The sequence below is a fragment of the Meriones unguiculatus genome, chromosome 19, assembly GCF_030254825.1.
Source record: "Meriones unguiculatus strain TT.TT164.6M chromosome 19, Bangor_MerUng_6.1, whole genome shotgun sequence".
NCBI lineage: Eukaryota > Metazoa > Chordata > Mammalia > Rodentia > Muridae > Meriones > Meriones unguiculatus.
Window position 1 is genome coordinate 59,755,696 of NC_083366.1, and position 24,305 is coordinate 59,780,000.

Sequence of the window (24,305 nt, forward strand, 5' to 3'; positions counted from 1 at the left end):
CTCTAATTGCACTAATCCTTGGACCGCGAGGGAAGCAGCCTGCAAAGACCTCGTCCATCCCCGTGACTCACCACCCAAGAGGCAAGTCCAGATTCGGGGGAGACCTCCTGCTGAGGGCTGTGTCTCAAAACTTCTAAAGTCTGCACAAGGTCCTAGGTAAGCCCTCTCTCTCTCTCCCTGTCCCTCTCCCTCTCTCTAAAACTTGGTGCCCCACATAAACCACGTGCTCACTCTATAATCCACCTATATGCCAAGCCCTCACATCATTTTCTTTCTTTTCCTTTTTCCTTTCTGTCCTGGATTCTGGGAATTAAACCTAGGAACACAGACACATGCACTTTTTTTTTTTTTTTTTAATGTGTGTGTCATATAGTTGTCTATAGGTGGTGTGTGTAGGTTCTGCCCACTGATTTTAAGCCAGCGTGGCCCCCAGATATCACAAACGCCGATGCACAGGAATCTCGCTGAGGTTGAAGAGCGCTTGTGTCGGGGTTAGGAGTGTAACCTTGATCTAGTGGCTGCTAGAGGTCTTTTGAAATGCAAGAGCTACTCTGCGGGAGAAAAAAAAAAAAGAGCTGATGAGATGACTCCTAAGGTAAGGCACCTGCCACCAAGACTGACCACCTGAGTTTCATCCCCAGAACCCGCTTGGTGGACGGAGAAAACTGACTCCTGCAGGTCTCCACACGTACACTAACTCCATATAAACCATGAAACAAAACAAACACACAAAAACTGGGCTGACTGTAGCGGTGTTTACCCGTAATCCCAGCCCTCGGAATGCAGAGGCAGGAGGATCAGGAGCTCACAGCCTTTATCCTCAACTACATAGAGAGTTTGAGGCCAACAAGGGCTACAGGAGACTGTCTCAAAACAGCAATAAAACATAAAGTAGATATGTGGGCACTGAAATCCATCACCTGACTGAAAAAAAACAAAACAAAACAAAACTGTAATGGATGCAACTTGACCCAGGGAGTAATTGTGCAGCATTTCTTCCCATCTTCCTCCTTGCTATACACTGAGCTGCCTACGTCAGAGAAAATACGAAGTCGCCTCTGTCACAACTCTCCCCCAAGACTCCTGCGAATGTGCTTATTCCGGGACACACTGACTCTTTGGCCAAAGAACTTAAGACTCCAGGTTTCCATGTGCTGGATGACAGAAAGCAGAGCAGACAGAGTGAACCAACAGCACCGAAGTAAACAGCTTCGTTTATCCCTCCAACAGAGAGAAAACAGCCAGGCTGGAGTAGGCCTTCCACGGAGAGACAGTACAGTAACAACAAAAGCCCTGCCTGAGAAATTATTGTTTTTATTACACAAAGCAGATCAGTTTGGTAGACAGTTTCCACAACATCCAGCAAGCCACAGACTTGTTCTCCAGTCTTACCCCATTAGATCCAAGTGTAGCCTCAGGGCACACGATCCTTCTCCAGGCCGCTGCGGCCTTACACAAACATCACGATTAGTACCAAGCTTGTTAGTACCAAGCTTGTTCCTATTAGCATCTAGCATCGGCAAAGGAGAGTGACAGTGGCGGGGGGGGGGGGGGGAACCCACAGAGTCACAGGCAAAGAAGTTGGAGTCCATATGTTTTTTAAATTGATAGATAATTGTATAACTTTGTGGGGTACATATGCTAGCAAGTATTATACATTGGATAATGGTTAACTTAAGATATTAATCATCTCAAACATTTATCATTGAGTTGGTTTTTTGGGTTTTTTTTTGTTTGTTTGTTTGTTGGCTATTTGAAACAGCTCAGGCTGACCTCCAGCTCACTATATAGCCAAAGGTGATATTGAATTCCTGATCCTCTTGCTTTTATCTATCTCCCAAGTATTGAGATTACAGCAACATCAAACAATACTCATTGTTTGTTTGCTCGCTTATTTTGGGTTTGTTGTTGTTTCCGTTTTGCTTTTTCACTTTTATTTATGACAAATATTCTTCGATCTCTTCTGGTCACTTGTTCGTCAAGACAATTCCATCCATCTTAGTCAACCAGAGTAGAGAATCATCCGATCCATCCTGCAAATTCTCCCAGAGACAGCATAGGCTTTAAACTGGCCATTAAGCCGGCCTGTGACCTTGCCAACCTCAGTCACATTCATCTGGATGGGCAGGTGGCCCTTGGCACCAATAATCCAGTTGCTCCTGGAGCATTTCCACAGCACTTACAGGTCTATGAACTGGCAATCGTGGTTCTGCAGATGGAGGACATGCCTGGTCACTCCAAGTCTAAGGGGGATCACAGAAAGTATGCTTGCTTGCTTGTTTTAAACTTAGGGTTTAGCTCTGTTTTGTTTTGACACGGCATCTCACTGCATTACCTGGGTTGACTTTAAACTGAAAACCTTCTGCCTTCGGGCCCCACCCCCACCCAGTACTGAGTATACTCACTTTTACTACAGGAGTAATAATATAATTATGGAAATTTAGAAAACATGAGTAAGGAGAAAAGGTAATATGTTGCCAGGCAAGTCTAGAAACTCATTTCTATCTCTACATATTTCAAAGTTGACAAGATACAATTCCCAATCATGACCTCCAAGTTCACAAATGCAAAGGAGAATGAATGAAGCAGGAAAAGTATGTCACCATAAGCCTACTTACTGAGGGCAACTGAATCTGGAGGAACAGGCCCCACTCAAGTTTCACAATAGAAGTCTATAGATCTGTAAAAAAAAATGAGATTCATAGGTGAATGGATGGAACTGGAGAATATTATACTGAGTGAGATAATCCAGACCCAGAAAGATAAATGCCATCATCTTCTTTCTTATTTGTGGCCCCTAAATCCAAAGCTTTGGATTCGAGTGTACAACCTGGAATAACTTTAGAAGCTAATGTAGAAAAGGGTCCGGGCTAGGAGAGCTCTAGAGCAGGGATATGGCAGGACACGAATGTTAGGAAGAGGGAAAAGGGAAAATGGGAGAAAGTCTTAACTGGGTGGCTAATAGAGAGGAGAAGAGAAGGGAGGAAATGACAAGAACGGTGTTTTGAAAAGCCATAGGGAAATGATTTATTTTATAACACTACTTTAACATACATATATAAGATAGTCAGGAAAATAGACAGACAGTACATAGGTAGGTAGATAGGTAGGTAGATAGATAGATAGATAGATAGATAGATAGATAGATAGATAGATAGATAGGGGTTTTTTTTTTTGTTTCTTGAGACAGGCTTTCTCTGTGTAGCCCTGGCTGTCCTGGAACTCGCTCTGTAGACCAAGATAGCCTCGAACTCACAGAGCTCCATCTGTGCTGGGATTAAAGTCATGTGCCACCACAGCCTGGCTGATAGACAGAGTTTTAATGCAGGTACCCAACACAACAGGATTATGATCCCTTACCCCAGCCACAGACTATCAAAAACCCCAGGCTGGTGATATCTCCCTTCAAAAAAAAATAGGCCTCTTTTTGCAGCAGACAGACGACATTAGAGAGATCCACAACCTGTCAAAATGCAGAGAATAATCAACTATGGGGTGTCCGGCCCCAAATGGAGCATTTATACCACAAGCCCTACACCTAAGGCTCAGGGAACATCAAGGAAGAGGAGGCTGAAGGGCTGATAAGAGCCAGGGAGCCTTTGCTCTATGACTGTATGAGGGTGTCTTCTGGACCAGAGAGCCATGCTTGGCCCATAAACTCTCAACAACATGGCCGCCTATACAAGACCTGAAAAGACTACACCAACATGGATGGAGGAAAATTTCACCAGCCCCCATCCCTACATAACAGTCAAGGCTTCTGAGAGAGGAAACTAGTTTGTGTTGTTTTTTTTTCCCCCCTTTTCTGCCTACTTAAAGCACACACACACATGCCTCCTGGTCCTAAGAAGTCAGTCACAAACACTGGGCAACATTAACTGAATTCAGTGGGGGGGGGGGGGTATGTCAAAAATAAATATAGAAGAAGAGATCGTGAATTGGAGAGGTGGGGGGGCACAGAGGAGTTACAGTGGGGAGGGGGCTTAAAAATGAAAATACAATGTATTTCTGTATGAAATCCTCAAATAAAAGAAAAACTAGGTTCCTTTCTCCTCTCCAGTGACTTCTACCCTGCGACATGGGTTCCTGCAGAGTAATCACAAGGACATTCCAAATCCATACTCATGCCAAATAGCTGCCAGTGAAGAGATAATTAAAAGTATAATGACCATCACATAAGGCTCATTAAGTTCTTTTGGTATTAACAAGGGGCCCTCACCCTCATAAAGAATGAGGGCAACGACTCTAGTCTGTGTTGGATGCCTAAGACTTTACTACACTTCTTTTATTTATTTGTGTGTGTGTGTGTGTGTGTGTGTGGGTGGGTGGGTGGGTGGGTGTGCCCCGCTGTGGATATGGGAATTGAACATCATCAGTTTTGGAAGCAGGTTTTGCATCCTGACTCCTGAGATTTTAGTGTTTAAGTTATCTCTTATCTTGTCCTATCCCCATTCAGAAGATGTAGCCCCAAGTTTTCACTGTCAGGATGGCTTTGAGCACCTCATGTTTCATTTCTTTCTTTTTACTTTTTACTTTTTTTTTCTTTTTTCTTTTTTTTTTTTATTTTATTATTTTTTTTTATCAGTTACATTTTATTAACTCTGTATCCCAGCTGTGTCTTGCTCCCTCATTCCCTCCCAGTCCCTCCCTCCCTCCCTCATCTCCACCGTGCCCCTTTCCAAGTCCACTGATAGGGGGGACCTCCTCCCCATTCATCTGATCCTGTTTTATCAGGTATCTTCAGGACTGGCTGCAAAGCCCTCCTCTGTGGCCTAACAGGACTGCTCCTCCCTTCGGGGGTGGGGAGACCCAAGAGCCAGTCATTGAGTTCCTGTTAGAAATAGACCTTGTTCCCCTCACTTTGGGAAACCAATTGGTTACTGAGCTACCACAGGCTACATCTGAGTGGAGGTTCTAGGTTATATCCATACATGGTCCTTGGTTGAATGTCAGTCTCAGAAAAGACCCTGTGCCCAGATATATTTGGTCCTTGTGGAGCTCCTATCCTTTCCCCATCAGACTAACTCCCCTTCTTTCTTATGATTCCCTGTAGATCTGCCAAAGGTTTGGTCATGAGTCTTTGCTTTGAAAAAAAAATTTTTTTTTCTTTTTTCAAGACAGAGTTCTGTGTAGCCTTGGCTGTCCTGGAACTCACTCTGTAGACCAGGCCAGCCAAGAACTCACAAAGATCCGCCTGCCTCTACCTCCCAGAGGCAGGGATTAAGGGATTAATCTGCTGGGATTAAGGGTTTACACCATCACTGACCTGTTCTTACTTTTCATATAAAAGCCATATTTGCAGTAGTAGGTTTTGTGTGAATGGACTACTTCACTGGATACTCTATGTCTCTACTCATCTGCAATAGCTGTTTTCTTTCTTTCTTTCTTTCTTTCTTTCTTTCTTTCTTTCTTTCTTTCTTTCTTTCTTTCCAAACAGGGTTTCTCTGTGTAGCTTTGGCTGTCCTGAACTCACTTTGTAGACCAGGCTGGCCTTGAACTCACAGAGGTCCACCTGCCTCTGCCTCCCGAGTGCTGGGATCACAGCTCACAGGCATATGCCACGGAGCCCAGCCACAATATCTTTCATTCAAGGGAAACTTCTCAAGTACAGCATGGCAGAACACACCTGTAATGCCAACTGTTAGGAGACCGAGACAAGGGGAATGCCACAAGTTTGAAGATATCCTGGATTACTAATAAATGCCAAGTCTAGCCTTGGCTACCTAGCAAGACTCTAGCTCATAAAAGAAAAGAGCAGAGGGCTGTCAAAATGGTTCAGTGGGTAAAGGCACTTACTGCCAAAAACCGATCACTTGAGTTCAATCCTTTGGACCCACTTGGTGGAAAGAGAAAACCAACTTCCATAAGTTGTCCTTTGACGGCCACACTCTAGCCAGCCATGGTATGTGCACGCACACACACACAAATGCATATTAAATAAGTAAGTGTCACTCAAGAAGCAGAGGCTGGTGGTTCTCTGTGTGTTCAAGGCCAGCCTGGTCTACAAAGCAAATCCTAGATGGCCAAGGCTACACAAAGAAACCAAGTCTCAAAAAAACATTTTTAAATGATAAATAAATAACTATAATTTTCAATTTAAAAAAAATTTTCCCTTTAAAAACATTTTTAATGGAGTACTAACTTTGTTCTAGTTTTATTTACTCCATGTGTATGGCTGTTTTGTCTACATGTATGTGTGTGCATCATTTGTGTGCCTAGTGCCCACACAGGTCAAAAAAGGCACTAGGTCCTCTGGATACAGAGTGATGGAGCCAGAGTGTGGCTGCTGGAAACCAAACCCGGATCCTCTGAAAGCAACAAGTGCTCTTAACCAAGAACTTCTAATTTTTTTTTTTAAGCAGAAATCAGAAAAAGGATATTTACTCAATGTGGCCTCATTAGGAAGAGGGACAAAGAGATTCAGCAAACCCTTCAAATCCAGCTTTGGGGTGCTTAAGTGGGAGTAAAAATAGAGGACCCAAGGATATACATACTGACCTTCAAGGTCAAAGTGTCCTCACAACCGTCTTTATCTGTGCCTCTTGGGTCTCAAATGCAAACTGAAGGGTGATCTGGCAAGTTGTTAGAACTGTATGGAATTTCTTTCTGGGAGACAGGTTCCTCCATGAGGGACTATCCCCCAGGGGAGAGGGGGTGTCCCACTGTCTCAGTGGTCTAATAGTCAGACTGAGAGACACAAATGTCTCTTTATAATATTTACCTTTCTCCTTTAACAAAATTTATAAAATAACTTCAAAAAGAAACTTCTCACTGAATGCCTCTCTGTGCGACTCTTCTGCTTGTTTTATTTTTGCTCTCTGGGTAGCCCTGGCTGGCCTGAAACTCAGAAAGATATCCACCTGCCTCTGCCTCCCGAGTGCTGGGGTTAAAGGCTTGTGCCACCATTCCAAGCATATGAAGCTCTTTTTTGTTTGATTTTTTTTTATTACATTTACTTGTGTGTATGTTCGTGTGTTCAAAGGTCTAGTACGAGGACAGACGTTCAATCACCAGACCCTGTTAAAGGCCTAAGAACTGACTCCTCAAAGTAGTCCTCTGACCTCCACACACCCAGTGGCATAATCTTGCTCAACATGCCATGCAGACACAGAATAAATAAATACAAGTCTCGTAAAATGTGCATCCCAGCTGGGCAGTGGTGGTCACATGTTTAGGAGCACCTCTTGGGACAGAGAGGCAGGCAGATAGATCTAGGTGAGTTCAAGGCCAGCCTGGTCTACAGAGCAGGTTCCAGAGTGAGTTTCTTTCTCAAAACAAATGCACATCCTGTTTCCTACTGATTTTATTCACAGGCCATAGACAGACCCAGCCAAGCTTGCATTTTGATCCCCGCTCTTTTCTGTGAATCTGTTTCCTGGTCTCTAAGATTGAACTCCAATTTCCCATACATAAACTACTCCACAAGGATTGGCGAGGGCTAGACCAGTGGTGGCTGGAGTTTCTTCTTATCTATCTTCTTCTCCATCGTCACTCCTATTATTAAAGACCACTGAAGAATTCCACCAGAGTGGAGCAGTGAAGGAAAATTATTAAAGGTACTTTTTGTAGAAACGCTAAGTCAGGTCAGGTTTGGAAATTATTTTTTTGGTGAGGGGTGGGAGGAGGTATTTCATGACAGGATCTTTCTGTGTAGCCTTGGCTGTCCTGGACTCACTTTGAAGACCAGGCTGGCCTGGAACTCACAGAGATCCACCTGCCTCTGCCTCTGCCTCTGCCTCTGCCTCTGCCTCTGCCTCCCAGAATGCTGGGATCACAGGCGTTCACAACTGCGATAGGCAAGGTTTGGACTTCTTATCTTAGCCAATTAAAGTAATTGGCTAAGGACAGGTCTATGGTGAGTATTGTGGTCTGTGAGAAGGAAGTTATATTTTGGCCAGGTTGGTTAGGTTCAAAACAAAAATTTTAGAGGACATTTTTTCTTAAAGAGCAAGAGAAACCCAGATCATCTTAATACAGCCTCATTCTCTTACACACACACACACACACACACACACACACACACAGGGCTTTCAAGCATCCTTGAAGTCAATAAAATTGTGACCCCGATACATTAAGAAAAATGCCCTAGAGCAGCCAAGAGTGAAAATAAACATGACTAAGCAATAAATTAGGCTCTCCTTCCCTCTCCTTCTACCTCCCACAAGCTTGGGTTTTGCAAAGGGGTAAAAATGCAGTCCATCTGGCTGCTGTGGCACAATCAGGGCCTGCTCTCCAGCATCAGCACACCTCCCCCAGGTGACTCTGGGCCCTTGCATCAGGGGGCACTGGATAAACATGAGCTTAGACAGATGGAATGAGCAGATGTCTGCAGCCCCGCGCCTGGCCTGCAAGGGACAGACAGTGAGTGAGTAGGAGGCCCAGAGAGGAACAGACAACCCTTTTTTCTACCCACTCCCCTCATCCCGTGAGTGGTGATGGCGAAGGTGGGGAGAGTGTTCATTCCTGTCTTTGGTGACGCTCTCCTCCCATTTTTGATGGCATTCTCCTCTGCGCAAACCTTTCCTTGGATGGTGCTTTGTCCCCCACCAGTGCTCATGTTCAGTCATCCCGCTGATGGTTCTTTTTGGAAAGGTAGTGAGAACCCGAGGAGGTCAGACTTAAGTGAAGGGAAAGATCCCTAGGATCAGGCCTTTGTAGGTTAGCCCTGGTCCTTGGTCTTTCCTTGCCCTTTGTTTCTGGTCTACCAGGGGGTTAAAAACCTTCCCACCCCACACTATCACCATGATCACGCTCGCCAAGCACCTGAAACCAAGCAACCATGGGCCAAACCCCCAGACACACAGCACCTTGGACTGTTTTCTGGTCACAGCATTGCAAAGTAGTTAGCACAGAGACCTTCAAATCTAGACAAAATATTAGAGCCAGATGAAACACAGAGCAGGCTGAAGTTGACATGTGACAGATGAAGAAACCGAAAAGCCTTTCTTTTTAAAAAACAGAAACAAAACTTTCTACATTTATGTCTATGTGCCATCCTAGCAGCTCTAACCCTCTCTCCCTCCACCATTCTCACTCTTTCTCTCTGCCTCTATCTCTCTTTCTCTCTCTATCTCTCTATCATCTATCTCTCTATCATCTATCTATCTACCTATCTATCATCTATCTCATTTGTACTAAAAATTGAACCTAGGATCAGAAAAGTTCAGAAAGTGTTCTATCCCCTCCCCCAACTACATCCTTGGATATATATATATATATATATCCTTTAATTTTCAACTGGATTCTCAATAAGTTTCTAAGCAGATCTTAACCTTGTGGCCTCCTGCTTCAGCCTCTTATGTAGCTGCTATCACAGGCCTGTGCCACCAGGCCCAGCAGAAACAGAGCCTTTAAGTGACTCAACCAACCTCAACTACTAGTTCACTGAAGAATCGAAACCAGATTCCAGGTCTCCTTCTTCCTAGACCTGTCCTCCTTTGTTATAATCTATGCTTCTTATAACGTGGCCAAAAACAGTTGGTCCAGCTTCACCCTACATAGCATGTGCCAGGATTGGGGTGGGCATCTGAAACTGAAATTCTTCTAGAGTAGCAATAAAATAGATCTTTGAACTTGGGGCCTGTCAGTTTCAAACATCAGCACTTACACTGTGTCAAGTTATGTACGATGCCAGAAAAGGAAGAAATGAATGAGGCACCTCTTGGAGGTGTTCCTTAATTAAACTATTCCATCAAAATGGATAAACAGAGAGGAGACTCAGACCATAAACGAACATGGAATAAACACAGATAACGAGGAGACAAGATGAAATACTTAGATTATATATTGTTCAGAGGTTAAGTGGATCAGTGCAGTGATGAGTTGGGCAGAGCTGTGGGATTTCCATGTTTAGACAGAGAGGATTAGGTTGTCCAGCGTATGAAATGGCCACGTCAAAACTGCCGTCCTCAGCACTGACACCCTGCATTCGTCCTTAGCAGTGCCTTTCTGTCAAGGGGCGGAAAGAACAGGACTTCGGTGTCTCGCTCATCTTTATGACATCCTGGTGAGTCAGATAGCCAGCCCTGTAATTCTCAGACTTCTGATGAGGAAACAGATGCAGGGCAGGGAGGGGAAGGTCAAGAGCCACTAAAATCCAGCCCTGGCTCCTCTTCTACTCCAGTCAAAACGACTCCCTGGAGCACTTGGGCAATCCCAACAGGCGCCAACAGGGTGATCCATTGAACCACAACCCTTTGATCTCCTGTCAAAGGCAGAGAAATTATGAGTGGCCTTGTCATTATTCCCCTCAAATGCACATCTCAGATTCTCTGTAGAGCAGAAGTTTCCTAAGGGCAGGGACCAGCTTCATGCCCCCTCTGAGCACCCTAGCCAGAAGCTCTGAAGATATACACATGTTCCCTCCTCGGGGCTAGAGAAGAGAGGACTGGAGAGAGGGCTGGTCTCACTGGCAACCAGATGTGGTTCTCACTGCCCGTGGACTTCCTGCCCTGCCTGCCTACCTCCCCCAGGAAGCTTCTGGAACAAGTCTTTGCGTGGACAGTGATTCATTTGATGCCCCTGAGATCATCTGCTTGACACTATCCTCAGGAACAAAGGGGGGCATTCACCAGGAGCGTGAGAAGGGCCTAGACACCTCCATACTTCACTTTTCTAGAGAGGAGGATCCCGCAGTCATAGCCTTGTGGGACTCCCACAGAGCTGATACTTGTGAGAAAACAATGAGATGCATGAGTTTGATTCCATCTCTGAACTTGGACTCGCTCCTTCCTGTAACTCTTCTCCCCAGCATGATGCTCATTTACTATCCAGTGCACGAGAAAGATATATACATATATATATTTTTTTTACTTTATGGACATGTTTCATCTTATTGTGATACTGGGTATTTTGTCTGTCTTCTAGGCCTCCGTTATAGGTGGGAGCTGATTTACAAAGCAATTCTAAGACTGAAATACAGCTAGAAAGGGAGGTGGTGTAAAGAGCTGGGTTTAGCAGGGCTCAGTGGCTAAGAGCACTGGCTGCTCTCCCAGAGGACCCAGGTTCGATTCCCAGCACCCACATGACAGTTTACAACTATCTGTAACTCCAGATCCAAGGGGATCTGACACCCTCACACAGCTATATATGCAGGCAAAGTGCCAATGCACATTAAAATACAAGAAAATATAAATTAAAAAAAAAAAGAGCTGTGTTTAACTCTGGTCCTGCTGAGGTTGAATAACTTGATTTAGTCTTTGCATTGCATATTCCTATATCATGTAGCACATAATATATAAAAATATTTACTGATCAACTAAGCATATGTGAACCAATAAATTAAATTTCATTCTATTATAACAATATAAGAGGAATAAGGTGGCCTAATGAAATTGTTTTTATTGTTTTGTTGTTGTTGTTGTTTTGTTTTGTTTTGTTTTGAGGTGAGGTCTTACTTTGTAGCCCAAGCTGGCCTCTGGTTCCTGGTGATCTTTCTGTTCCAGGTGCTGGGATTAGGGGAAGGAGCTGTTGTATCTTGCTTTGCTGTTGTTATTTTCAGACAGGGTCTCATCATGTAGCCCAGGCTAGTCTTGAACTCTATATGTAGCTGAGGTTGGGAACTCTTGATCCCCCTTCTTCTGCCTCCTCAGTGTAGGAATTATAGTCATGAAACACAATGCTAGGCTCTAACATAGAGGTCTTAACCTTTCTAATGCTATGATAGTTTCTCATTTGTAGTGACCCCAACCATAAAATTATTTTCATTACTACTTTATAACTGTAATTTGCTACTGTTATACATAATAATGTAAATATCTGTTTTCTGATGGTCTTAGGTGACCCCTGTAAAGGGGTCATTTGGCTCCCAAAGAGGTTGCAGCCCACAGGTTGAGAACTGCTATTTGAATGCAACCATTGATTAATAGGAGGCAAAATGAGATATTAAATAATCTACCTATCAATCTAAATGTTTGTCTTTCAGCTATGCACAGAGAACTGTCTCAATTTCAAAAGCATAGCCCAGCTAAGCACAATCAATAACATATCTGTAATACCAAAACTTGGGAGGAGAAGGCCGGAAGAACAGAGTTCAGGGCCATCCTCAAATACAGAGTGAGTCCAAGGCTGGGCTGGAATACATGGTGCCTCAAAAGCAAACAAATATCTGGGCACAGTGGCTCATGCCTTTAATCCTAGCATTCTCCAAGCAGAGGCAAGCAAGATTTGTGAGTTCAAAGGCAACCTGATCAGCCAGACTCAGTGACTTATGCCTGTGATCCCAAGACTCAGGGAGGCAGAGGCAGGTGGATCTCTGTGAGTTCGAGGCCAGCCTGGTCTACAGAGTGATTCCAGGACAGTCAAGACTGTCCACAGAAAAAAATCCCTGTCAAAAATAAATAAATAAATAAATAAATAAATAAATAAGACAGTCTGGTCTACACCGAAAAACTTTTGTCCCAAAAACAAAACAAAAATTTTTAATTATATTAAAAAACAAACAAAAGGCATAGTTCAGTTCTCTGCTTCATTTGTTTCCTTGTAGGGTATTATTTGTGTTTTGTGGTGCAAAGGGCTATAGACTGGATATGCAATGTCCCCAGGTTCCTGTGTCTGATCACCTGGTTCCCACCGGGTGCTATAGCTTTGGAACCTTGTGGAACCCTTAGGGAATGGGCCCTATGCTGAAGGAAGTATGTTCCTGGAGGGCCTGCTCTTACAGCTTATAGCCTGTATCCAGTTATGGTCCAGATCTCTGCTTCCTTGTTTATTGAGATGTGAGGACTTGTAGCTACCTAGCTACCACGGAGACGTTCCTCCCCCACGAATTTCACCATACCGCACCCTGCTGTGAGGCGAAATAAATCCTCCCTTACATTGTGTCTGTCTGTCGTCAGGTCAAAGTACCAAGGAAAGCGGCTACCAGAGGATGGGACAGGATCTCATTATTTAGGCCAGGCTGGCCTCAAACTCCTTCTGCCTCCACAGCGCTAGGACTGCAGAGGTGTCCCACCATGCCGAGCACAGTTCTGGTGTTTTTAGCTGCAGTTAAGTTGCCTCTTATATCTTCCGCCATAATAACTTCATCTCCTAAGATAAAATGGGAGGCCACGCCTCTCCAGGCTAAGAACACACTGTTCGCATCTAACCAGAAGTTTGACGGAGACAAATATTGCAAATGGTTGCCAGGTGTGTGCAAATAGGCTAGTGACCTTTAACCACCCTCCCATTGGGCGAGGTCATCATCATTCTCCTCCAAATCGCATTTGATGGGGATCCTGGACCATCTGTTCAACCACTTTCCCTTCAGTGCCTGCCTAGTCACCTGCACCTCTTTAGAGAGACAAGTGTCTTCTGCCCTCCCTGGCTTCCTCCCTGGCAGCTTTTCCTTAAGCACTAAAGCCCTCGTCCTGGTTGAGATATCCAGAATAAATGTGTCCATTACAGCTTCCCCCGTGTGCTCTTTGTTCAATAAATGATGACTTAACACTGAGCCTTCAAGTTCTAAGGGGAGGCTCAATCCTCAGAAAGCTAGCTTATAGATGGCCATCTCAGCGTGAGACAACACAAGGAACTGTTAGCCAAAATGACTTTGGCCTTCGTAGGCAAGGTGAGGGAGATGTTTAAAGGGGTAGGTGCAGGGAGGACCCGAAACAGTTAAGATATTCCTTGAGAATACAAACTTGCAGGCTGAGTTCATTACCGTGGAGTGTCTTCCTTTCAAAAGCAGAAAAACAATTTTCAGTCCCCGGGTTATGTGCTTTAAACATGGTCCTGACATCTGTTCTCTAAACACAAAAGAAAACGTGCCTTCAACTCCAAACACAGATAAACTATGAAAACGCTGCTCTGTCTTCCTGGGCTGAGGGACAAGGATTTGCATGACTAAGCTTCTACTGTGCTGACATACACAAAACTCAGGAGCAATCAAATCATCCTTCTTAGCTTGACAAGGTTGAAATGAGAAACAGAGCTTTTACCTTGGGCCTGAAGCCTGTGGGCTCACCTGAAAGAGCCGCCTCACCCGGCTGGACAGCAGCTCTGGCTGAAAGTTAGGTCTCCTTATTTTAACTCAGGTGGAGACAGGAGCAAGCGATCAGCGGAGGTTAGCCAAGGCGATGGGTACAGGCTCACCTGAGACTTCCTGGTGTGGACACTCACTAGGAACCATACAGTCAGCTTTGGACACAGTGCAAGTTGACGTCTCTGTTATTGTTACCGTTTCTCTTCCTCCTGTTCCTCGTCTCCAGTTCCGGAGTGGACCTTCCACACGCCAGGGGCACTCTGCCTCAGATGCGTGCCCCAGTCCACATGTTGATTTTCAGTCCCAGCTCAGGCACTGAGTCCATCATCCCAGCTCTCAAGAGGTGAAGGCAGGAAGACCGCCGTGTGTTCCGGGCCAGCCTAGGATGCAAAGCGAGTTCCAGGACAACCCGATGGACATAGTAAGTTCTTGTCTCAAGACACCAAAACTAGGGCCAGCGAGACAGTTCCACCAGAAAAGGCGCTTGCCCTGCAAGCCTGATGACCTAAGTTTAGTCCCCAGAACCCACATAAGAGGGGAAGAGATCCAGCTCCACAGTTGTCCTCTGACCTGCATACGTGTGCCGAAGCATAGGTACGCCCTACACATACGTACACATACGCACACGTGAGTTATAATTTTAAAATTACATGTTATTGGTTTACTGGGGCTGGTACACACATGCCATGGCAAATGTGTGGCAGTCAGAGGTCATGCCTGCTGAGAGTGGGCTCTCTCCTTCCACCATGCAGGTCTCACAGATCAAACTCAATTTCCCAGAACCATGGGCTAGCCCCAGATTTGTGAGACCCTGTTTCAAGTTTAATTAATTAGTTAAATTCAATTTTAAAAAACAACAGCCAGGTAGGGTGTTGCATGCCTTTCACCCAAGGTTTCAGGAGGCTGAGGCAGAGGCAAGTGGATCTTTATGAGTTCAAGGCCAGCCCTGTTCACCTAGCAGGTTCCTGGACAGCCAGTTACATAAACCCTGTCTCCAAAAATGAGTTATTTAGTTAGTTAATTAATTAAAACAAACTCAGCTGGGCAATGGTGGTACATGTCTTTAATCTCAGCACTAGGGAGGCAGAGACAGGAAGTTCTCTGTGAGTTCAAAGACAGCCTGGTCTACAAAGTGAGTTCAGGAGAGCAGGACAGCCAACACTACACAGAGAAACCTGACTCAGAAAAACAAAAGTGTGACCTCCTAACAGTAAACACATTCTCACCAGCTCACCAGCTCATTTAGCCAAACACCTCAAAGACAGCATCCTTGTGATCTTTCCAGTACAATCGGGCCAGATTAGGGGTTCCTATCAAATTATTTTCCTCCGACATCAATTACCTACCCAAAAAAAGTGAAAGGAGGGAGCTCAGACTTCGAGTTTTCTCAATCAGGCTAATTTCAAATTTTCGGTCAGTTCACTTCACAATAAATAACTGAAATATTCTGGAAATCCTTAGTTGTGTGTTCTGAGCTGACAAATATGTGCATCCAGATGTTCGTGGAATCCTCAGTTAGATAGTGTGAACCTTGAGAACGTGCTTTACTTCTGTCTCAGGAAAGAAAGCCACGCTTCTGCCAGGAGAAAGTTCCAGCAGCCCACCCATACCAGGGTTATTTCAGTGTGAGAATAGAGACAGGTTCAGAGTGAGGCTCGAACATAGATTTGAGCTTTATTTCATTTATTTGTTTGTTTGTTTGTTGGGCAGGGTCTCTTCCACTTTGCCCTGGCTACATGGAACAAGACTAGGAGTTTATCTTTCTAGTGTCTCCCCGTGTTGAGAGGCGCTGCTGGCCAACCACTCTTCAGGCCCATTTCACAGAGGTGTACTGAGAACAAAGGGTCTTGAGGATTACCGAGGAGCAGGTGAGGTGATCCGGGCTTGAAGTTCTGTCTACCCCCTTGAAACAGTAATCTCACACAGGAGCAGATTTTCGCCCCATCCCCAGCATTTGGGTTTCTAAGAGAAAGAAAATAGAAGCTGGAGCTTTGACAGTGACAGGTGCTGACCCATCCTTGTCTCTAGTCATGGAGAGACTTCTGATTGGGAGGTGGGGGGGCGAGAGAAGCCCAAGGACCTATGAGATGCAACTCAAAAGTTTTTCTGGCATTATTGAGGGGTTCTTGATTTTGGGCTTTGAAATTGCAGATCAAACCCTGGGTCTTATTCATGCAAGGCAACATTGTGTGAGCTGAGCTTACATCGCCTGCCCTTGTTTTCTCTGAGATAGGATCTTACTTAAGCCAGTCTGGCATTGAATCTGAAATCATGTACATGTACATCAATTACCTACCCAAAAAAAGTGAAAGGAGGGAGCTCAGACTTCGAGTTTTCTCAATCAGGCTAATTTCAAATTTTCGGTCAGTTCACTTCACAATAAATAACTGAAATATTCTGGAAATCCTTAGTTGTGTGTTCTGAGCTGACAAATATGTGCATCCAGATGTTCGTGGAATCCTCAGTTAGATAGTGTGAACCTTGAGAACGTGAGTCTCATTTAATCCAGACTGGCTCTGAAGTCTCTGTGTAGCCAAAGAGAGTTAACTTAACTGGAACTTTTAAATTTCTGACCCTTCCACCTCTTTCTTGACTTCTTGAGTGCTAAGATTCCAGTAGTATACCACCATACCTGACTTTATGTAGTGCTACAGTTCCTTTTGTCGTTGTTTTTTTGTCTTTTTGTTTTTTGAGACAGGGTTACACTGTGTAGCCCTGGTTGTCCTTGAACTCACTCTGTAGAACAGGCTGGCCTCACACAGTTCTCACAGAACTCACAGAGAACCACCTGCTTCTGCCTCCAAAATGCTAGGATTAAAGGCAACCCAACTGTGGCACTATATTTCTAACAAGAGCCTGAAGGTCAAACTTTGAGCTAGGAAAACCTAAACAAATTGAGAGGCCCACCACTGGCAACTGTGTGTGTGTGTGTGTGTGTGTGTGTGTGTGTGTGTGAGAGAGAGAGAGAGAGAGAGAGAGAGAGAGAGAGAGACTAGGGACTGAATTCATACCTTGTACATGATAGTTGAGTGCTTTACCACAGAGCTATACCTCTAGCCCAATAATTGATATTGGTCAAATTACCCACCCTAAGAGATGGCTTCCAAGAAGCCAAATTCAATTTGATTTAGAAAATAAGTAAAGGAGATTCCCGAATCCATGTGTTGTAGAGCAAATTCAAGCTCATTTCTTATGACACATGCTTGCCCGCTAGCAACTTAAATCTTTAACACAGCTGCTACCCATCAAAATAAATTAGTCATGTAGGACCAGACGCTGTGTGTGGTACCCCAAGAATGTCTCCATGACATCACTGCAGCTTACAGATAGGGCCGCCATCACCTCAACCCAGAGACCACAAGTAGGCAGTTCTTTGGTTATTAGAGTGGCCTTGTTTTTTTTTTTTTTGTTTTTTTTTTGAATGGATGATAGCATTCTAACAATCTTCTAGAACTATTGCATAATTTCCTTATCTTTCTTTGTCAAGGCTGAAATCCTAAAAAAAAAAAAAAAAAACAGTCCTTTACCACATCAGCATGCTCTCTGAATTTTTAAGACACTGTGCTTGGCTCTTCACACCATGTCGGTTATCCCTCAATAAAGGTTGTGTCCATCTTCTTTTTGTTGTTGTTGTTGTTGTAGTTGTCGTTGTCTTGTTTTGAGACTGGGTCTCTTCGTGTTGCCCAGGTGGGCCTCCTGAGTTCAAGTGGTCTGTCCTCCTGCCTCAGCCTCCTGAAGCAGTTAGGACTGTAGATTCATGCCACTGCACCCAGCTTAGTCATATTGTAGCCCAGGAAATTGCTTTTCAAAGAAATAAATAACTTGTCTGTTTCTACTCAGTGGTTAAACCGAAATTTAAATGCAAGGCTATTTGGGCTATAGTTGTTTTATTGTTTGTTTCTAATAGTCTATATAACCTTTTAGCCTTCTCCCAGGTCCACAGATAGTCCTTACAGCATCACCTACCTACTTTCAGGTTCAGCTCCCAAAGTAACTTAAAAAAAAAAAAAGTATAGGAGCTAGAGAGATGGTTCAGCAATTACGAGAACTGTCTACTCTTTCAGAGGATCCGAATGCAACTCCTAGCACCTACAATGGCAGTTCACAACCATCTGTAACTCTAATTCCAGGGGATCCTTTCCCTATTCTGCATCTTCAGGTTCCAGGCATGAATGCAGTGCACAGACATACAAGCAGGAAAAACACCTGTACACATAAAAAAAAAAAAAAAAAAAAAAAAAAAAAAAAGGCTACCTGAACATCCCACCATTTCTAAAAACCAAAATTAGAAACAAAACAAAACAACAGACCACTAAACAAACAGTAGACTCTTCTGAGAGACAGGGGTTGTAGCTCAGTTGTTGGGAAGTTTGCTCCAGTGCCACATACTGGGCATGATGTTGCAGAGCTATAGTCCCAGCACTTGGGAATCTGAAAACAGGAAGATGGGAAGTTCACGTTCATCCTTGGCTACATAATGATTTCCAGGCTGTGTTGGGCTACTGAAGTGTCCTTGGAATGAATGGCCGCCCAGTCAGCAGGCAGATAATACAGATGCATAGATAACCCCTGTACACCCAGATTCAAATGAGCCTGGGACTTACAAGCTATGACATGTTGGGCAAAGCTGCTCTCCTTCTCCAAGTCTCAGTTTCCTAGCTATAAGGCGTTGGCAATGGCCACGGGTTGTGAGACTATTAGATGGTCAGGTTAGATGCCCTCTGAAAAGAGCCTGGCCCCAAATTCCATTCAGTAAATGAGAGAGAGCCCTCTCTCCCAAGGGGTCAAGAACTCCATCTTTATTGCTCTTCATGCCCTATCTTGTCTGAGCGATATGATAGGGATTGGAATCACATTTTTCTTTTTTTTAATCTCTCTTCCCCTCCATTAACAATCTCATCTTTGGCAAACTTGAAAGTCCTTTCCATTTTAGTTGGATGGGAAACCAAATAATAACAGTATTTTTTAAAATGTTATCTTCCTCTGTGAATACTTTCAATACAGTAAATTGGGCCAAATGTGGTTCAGATTAGAATTTTGTCATTCTTCTGAAATGGTGTGTTGGGCTGTGTCTTGATTATGTTAGATCTTGTCTACATGACCTCTCACATTGCTTGACAAACGTCTGCAAAAGTGCACATATGGACTGTGGTTTACCCCACAACCATGCCTATCGTCTGTCCGCATGTCAATGACACTTCATCAATCCCCTGAACTAAATGTCTTCGATGCCGCTATTCAAACCCTATATATAACTCAGACCCTAAATTTCCTTTTGTTCTATCTCAGAGTTAACTAGGTTTTTAAAAAGCTGCTTTCCAAATCAGAGTTCAAGTTCGGGTCAAAATGGTCCCTGTACCCACCCCCTATCCCCACCCCTTACCATCCCCGAGTCAGCCCCTCTGAGGCCTCTCAGCAAACAGAGCTAGGCACAGAGTTGAACAATTGAGTGAGTAACGGCATGAACAATTGTCCCAGCAGGTTCTGAGGCACTAAGTCATGAGTGCCAGGACACAGGCCATCTGCTTTGTATCTTGACACCACAGGGTGTTTGTTTTAGTCATTTCTCTTAGTTCCCTGCAACCCCCTGAACGAACACCGGCATATTTATAGCCATTCGGTAATATGCCTCAGCTAGGGAATTTCAAAACAGTTGAGATGAGTGACAATAATTAACAGACCTGGGAAATTATGTCTATGAATAAGGGGAGGGAATTGCTAAGATAAAAATAGAACTCTCAGGTGTTCTGTTAGATACCTTCCTACAGTCACTGCCTTGGTGGCCAGCTCCACACTCCTGGAATGGCATGGACAACCTTCAAAGCCACTCCATCCTTAGTACTGATCTGTAACTGTTGGGTGCCTTACTCTTCCAGTGTAATCCACGGACCATCAGCATCAACATCACCCAGCAACTTGTGGGAAGGGCAGAATTGTGAGCTACTCTCCAGAACTACTAAATCAGCAGTAGCCTTTATACTAAACCCAGAGTGATGAAAATGATGTTTGTTTGAAAACTACGCTCTGGGTAGAAAGGCTCTAGATTGCTCGTCCTCGCCAAAAGAGGTCACACATATGGTATTAGTCACAGTAATCCAGATGAGCCGAAGCAGTCGGATGTATGTGTAACTGGGGGCTGGAGAGATGACTCAGCACCTCAAGGAACTTGCTGCACACAACTATGGTGGCCTGAGTGTAATCCCTTTGACCCGTGTACAAATGGAAAGGGAACTGACTATATAAGCTGTCATTTGACCTCAACCCATGCCAATGCATCATGTTGTTTTTAAACACTTTTTGTTTGTTTGTCTTTTGAGACAGTGTTCCTCTGTGTAACCAGAGCCTCGGCTCTCCTGGTCTCACTCTGTAGACCAGGCTGGCCTTGAACCTTCAATGATCTGCCTGTCTCTGCCTCTCGATGAAAGCATATGCCACCACACCCAGCCTGGTTGGTTTTTTCGTTTGTTTTCTTGTTTGTTTTGTTGGTTGGTTGTTTTGTTGTTGTTGTTATTATTGTTTTTGAGACAGGGTTTCTCTGTGTAGCCTTGGCTGTCCTGAAATTCACTCTGTAGACCAGACTGGCCTGGAACTCAAGATCTACCTGCCTCTGCCTCCCAGGTGCTAGGATTAAAGGTGTGCACCACTACCGCTCAGCTGAATCTGGATTCTTATGGTTGCTGGAAATGACAGCGGCAAATATACTTCAGGTCAAGAAGAATCTAGTGAGCTTTCCCTTCCTTCCACTCTGTTCCATCAAGATCTCAGTCATATTCAATTGCTCACACACATTCCATTCATCTCTGAAAGACAGGCAAGGTAGTCTGTGTCTATAAGCCCAGCACTTAGAAGCTGTGCTGGTCCCGAGAAGGGCAGGTACTTGGAGTTAAGTACCAAAAGGCAAAGAATACTGTTTTTGAGGGGTAGGGATATGGTTTAGTGGCAGAGTACTTGGCTAGCATGTACAGGGCCCTAAAAAAGAACACTCTTGCCAGGCAGCGGTGGCACATGCCTTTAATCCCAGCTCTGGGGAGACAGAGGCAGACAGACCTCTGTGAGCTTGAGGCCAGCCTGGTCTAGAGTAAGTTCCAGGACTGACAGAGCTAGACAGAGAAACTTTGTCTTGGAAAACAAAAACAAACAAAAAAAGGTGCTCTTTTTGAGAACCATTATGAGGGTTAATTAAATCTATTCTGACATTCTGAACAATCTTAGAAATTGTGGATTCAAGCCAGGTGTGGTGGTGCATGCCTGTAATCCCAGCAATTGTGAGGCAGAGGCAGGAGGGTCAAGAGTTCAAGGACAGCCTGGGTTATATAGTGAGTTTGAAGTCAGGAAAGGTTACATAAGACTCTATCTCAAAAAAAAAAAAAAAAGAAGAAGAAGAAGGAAAGAGGTAGAAGGGTGGGAGCTAAGAAGATAGCTCAGTAGGGTAAAGAGTTTAGACATAAGGACTTGAGTTTGAATTCCCAGAATCCAGATAAAGCTGGGTACAAAAGCCCAGCTTCCATGAAAAGATGGCAGGCTGGGAGGCAGAGAGAGAATTCTCAGACACTCAGGGGCAGCTGACCTGGCCCAGCAGATGTGGCATTAAACAACAGAGACCTGTGTTGGACATGGAGGTGAGGACTAACTATCAAGGGGTAAGTTTTAGGGTTTTGGTAGTACAGAACGGTACAATAGGGATGTTGCAAATGTCAACCCATCAGGGGGTTGAGAGAAAGAATGGTGAATAGGTGAAGGCCAGTTATTTTTAAGACAGTGAAGTTTCTCTGTATAAAACTGTAGTTTGATGTGTCAAATATTTTTCTACCAAAACTCAGAAGATAGCACTCTCAAGTAAACTATAGGCATGGTCACAACTCACTGAAATAATGCAAGGTGTTGCGTAAGGAAATGGGAAGAGATGAAGAAGATCAGTAGGAGAAGCATATTTTTTCCATAAACCTGAAGCTGCTCTAGAAATGCCTCTTAAACTAAAACTTTAACTTAAAGAAGAAGTTTTAAAACTCAGTTCTATGGGAGCCGAGGTGGCTTATTGGTTAAGGGCTCTGGCTACCCTGCCTGAGAACCTGGGCTTGATTCCCAGCACTCACTCATTGGCTAACAACCATCTATAGCTTCAGATCCTGTAACGGCCTCTTCTGACCAACTCAGGCACCACACAGTCATGCAGTACACAAACATACCTGCAGACAAAGCACCATATACCCAAAACAACATTTCTTTATTATTATTATTATTATTATTATTATTATTATTTGGGTTTTTTTGTTTTGGTTTGGTTTTTTGGGACAGGGTTTCCCTGTGTAGCCTTGGCTGTCCTGGAACTCACTCTATAAACCAAGCTGGTCTCAAACTCACAGAGATTTTGCCCCTTGCTTCCCTGAGTGCTGGGATTAAAGGCATGCACCACCACCACTGCCCGGCTAAAAGAGCATTTTAAAATAAGTAATTTTTTTAGACAACTCTAAGCCAGGCCTGGTGGTACAGGAATCCCAGCCCTCGGGGGGCAAAGGCAGGTGGGTCTCTGAATTCGAGGCCAGCCTATGTCTACAGAGTGAGTTAGTTCCAGGACAGCTGGGGCGGTGTAGGGAGATGCTGTTTCAAAAAACAAACAACGACAACAAACACCAATTCTATGAGGAACTTACTATGGTGAGGATATTTTACATCCATGTAGTCCCGGCTGTCCTGGGACTCACGATGTAGACTAGGCTAGCGTCAAACTCACGGAGATCCCTCCACCTCCTGAGTGCTGGGATTAAGGCTGTGCACAACCAACCACACGCAGCTCAGACGTTTTTATTATTGAAAGAGAGGAATGGAGAGATGGCTCAGCCACTCAAGATCATTGGCTACTCTTTCAGAGGCCCCAAGACCTGCCTCAGCACCTCCATGACAGCTCACAACCCTGTGAAGTAACTCCAGTTCCAAGGGACCCTATGCCCTCTTCTGAAATCCACAAGCAACAGGCATGTACATGGAGCTCACGTAGACATGCAGCAAAAACACTAGTAGGTCTAAAATAATTTTTTTTTTTTTTAGATAAAATACATATGGCCAGGCAGCTTAGAGTGTATTGGAGATTCAAGAAAGATCACGTGTTTGGCAGGCCCCGGGGGCTCTGGGTTCTCCTTCTAATAACAGGTTTCAGATTGCCAGGGGGGACTAACGGAACAAAACTGACCTTCCAGGTCTCAGTTGAGCCCCATGCTGCTTTCCCAGCTCATGTGAGGCCAGCTCAGCTCCCCTCTGTGCCAAAGTCTCACCCCTCTGTCTGACGCTGGGGGCAGGTATCTATCTCCAAGGCTTTGTCTGAATAAACAAGATTACAGACGTCAAAGCTTGTCAGTCAGGGCTTCTCACCCAGGTGTCTGTGGACCCTGTTGGCCTTGATCTCAAGATTTTCATGACAGCAATAAAACCTGGCAAGTGTATACACATATGCTTTCTTCCTCGGTAGAGGGGTCCATTGCTTCCATTAGATTTTCAAAGGAGTCTGTGACCTAAATAAGCATCCTCATCCCCCTTTCCTCTGTAATTAATTACAGGTGTTTACGGAGCCTTTCGAAGTGGAATCTGTTATTAGGGCCTCGGCTAACTTCCCCCTCTCTGCTAACCTCAGCACTGTTGGGAGAGTTTACGGGGTTTGGGTTTATATGGGTTTTCAGTCCCACTTCCTGGGAAGGAGTGGGTAAGGACCATGCCCCCGGAGATGCCTGCAAGCCTGAGATCTTCTCTGGGGGAATCCAAATCCATGAGCTCTCCCACAGGCCAGCAGGCCAGAGGCGAAGGACCTGTTCTGCGGCTTGCTTGCTGCCTGCCTTCCACTCAGCTGATATCTAACATATGGCATGTGCACTGATGCTTATGAAGGCAATGATTCATTCCTAATCCTTAAAAAAAAAAAAAAGAAAAGAAAGTCAACCCTATGTGGCTTTGGCTCTCTGCCCCAAGTGCCCTTCTGTTCTCCAGAATGTCTGTGTTGTCACCTGCCACTGCTTTCTGTGTCACTCCCTCCTTGGCAGGACCTCTCCTGCAGGCCCCTGGCAAGGCTGGCGGTGCTGTATCCTCCTCCCTGTGCTCGCTCCTCTCTTTTGTGCTCTGTTCTATGTCGTTTTGTTTAGAAGCAGGCTTCACACTGTAGCCCAGGTTGACCCAAGCTCACTGTCTGGCTCAGGCTGACCCTGAGCTCGCAGGAATCCTCCTGTGTCAGCCTCTGCAGGGCTGAGATGACAGGCATGAGCCAGCGCCATGTTGCTGCCTCTTCGTGTTGCTTCCGGTCTTTCTCTTCCTTCCCACAGATGTCCTTGCTTGGATGTTCCCTGGGCCCTCTCCTCAT

At 44.7% G+C, this 24,305-nt stretch overlaps 1 pseudogene; it reads right to left on the reverse strand.

Moving 5' to 3' along the window:
- Window positions 1-1,967: 1,967 nt before the first annotated feature.
- On the reverse strand, window positions 1,968-24,305 carry LOC110544583 (small ribosomal subunit protein eS21-like; annotated as a pseudogene).